Source organism: Pyxicephalus adspersus, unplaced genomic scaffold (assembly GCF_032062135.1).
Source record: "Pyxicephalus adspersus unplaced genomic scaffold, UCB_Pads_2.0 Sca5381, whole genome shotgun sequence".
NCBI classification, from domain to species: Eukaryota; Metazoa; Chordata; class Amphibia; order Anura; family Pyxicephalidae; genus Pyxicephalus; species Pyxicephalus adspersus.
In genome coordinates, this window is record NW_027322384.1 from 1 (window position 1) to 1,779 (window position 1,779).

A 1,779-nucleotide genomic window follows, 5' to 3' on the forward strand; every position below is an offset into this window, starting at 1 on the left:
AAGGAAATGGATTGGTTGATCTGTGGTGGCTCTTTCACTTAACAACCTCCACCATGTGATTTGGTTGTAAAGAATGGGCAGCAAATTTACAAAAATATATAAGATAGAAGATTTAGATAGTTTAGCTTGATTAGGCTGAAATGGGATGAGTGTCAACAGTCTTGCCCGGAAGGGAACAATAGTGACCCGAAATGGCTTGTAGAATCTTGAAATATCTAGAGAAATGCCCCCTTCCAACCCCAGTCCTGGCTATAAACTTTCAATGTCCGAAGAAGTCGAAATCATTCCAGCACACCATTTCTGGCTGCCATAGCTTCATTGCTTTCAGTCTCAGGAAGAGGACTGGCATTGACAAGATGATTATTAGTACAAAACGGGGGTCAGATGAAGGGGCTGTTGTCACTTTTGAGGAGGCAAAGCAACAGCTGAAAGACAGCAGTCATTGCACCAGTACCATCCTTCAAAGAGTCAACAGCTAGGGAATTCTCAGCTACAAGCCCCAGTGAGGACTATGAAAAGGTTGGGTTGCACTTGGGGGACAAGGAATGAAGAGAAGGACATTCATAAAGGGAAGTCAGAGACCATGATTGCATATATGTATGTCCTTGATACTCTCAACCTGTAGATGCAGTTCACTGCCAGATGTCCAAGATGAAGACATGACTGCCCACTCTTAACGTAGGGATAAGAGGAACCAGCAAGGGGAACAAGTTTTTGCCAGCTGCAAGCCTTAAATCTTTGTTTGTTATTTTTTTTTGGACCTCCTTTGTGAGCCATCTATGACTAATTAGTAATCCCACATAGCCCCATGTTTTTCCCAGTATCAGGGCCTCCCAGTGGCACCATAGAGTGTTAGCAGGAGGAGGAGAAGTTGTAAAAACGTAATACATCCTTGGAAGTTTGTAGTTTTTAAAGCCTTTCCCATGCACAAAGTCCAGAATTGGTATTTAAATGGGAGCCTCATGTCAGTCAGCAGGGAACATTCCCAACAACCAACCACCAACCACCAACCACCAAGTGGACCACACTCCGTGTTTACTACAACAGGTAAAGCTGTGGTATTATTATTAATGGTAGGGAGCACTCCCACCGGCCTCTGATCGATGGGGATCACTCGATGCTAATTTACATTAGCCATTTGCACAGGATGTGGGGTAGAGTTGAACAACAATAAGAGCTAAAGAGGCATTTTAGTGTTTTCCTATATATGTATGGAAAGTTCATCGTCTCAATGGGTGCATGTAATCCAGGAGGCCACTGTAAAACCTTCCAGTAGATGGCACCACCACAGGCAGTCACCAATGACCTCGTGGCGCAACGGTAGCGTGTCTGACTCCAGATCAGAAGGTTGCGTGTTCAAATCGCGTCGGGGTCAGTAACTCTTTTTAAAACCAGATGTCTCCATTATGTTTCGTCTTTTAACATAGAACATTTCAAAATCTATTGATAGATGGTCTCTGTGACTCCATAGATAATGTATCATAAAAAAAAGCTAATTATTATTAACATTCCATTATCTTAGGTAAAACCTATGGCAATTAAAGATCATTTTTTCAAATTTTCGGGTGTAAATGGGCAATTTAGGTTATGGTAGGAACATAACTGGTCAGTGGGAAGAATGTCACCCTTACAGATAGCCAAAAAGATAATTGGTGTCACTTAAGCTGAGAGGCACAATATGCTTTTTGCTCAAGGAACCCCCAAAACCCTCTGAAGGACCCCTAGGGTTCTACCTGGTTCAACCCTGGTTGAGAAACACTGAACTAGGTGATATGGAGA

The 1,779-nt window shown here is 42.7% G+C and overlaps 1 non-coding gene across 1 annotated transcript; it reads left to right on the forward strand.

Moving 5' to 3' along the window:
* Positions 1-1,303: 1,303 nt before the first annotated feature.
* Positions 1,304-1,375, forward strand: TRNAW-CCA (transfer RNA tryptophan (anticodon CCA)). Its single transcript has one exon. It is a non-coding gene; the product is annotated as a tRNA-Trp (tRNA).
* Positions 1,376-1,779: the final 404 nt, after the last annotated feature.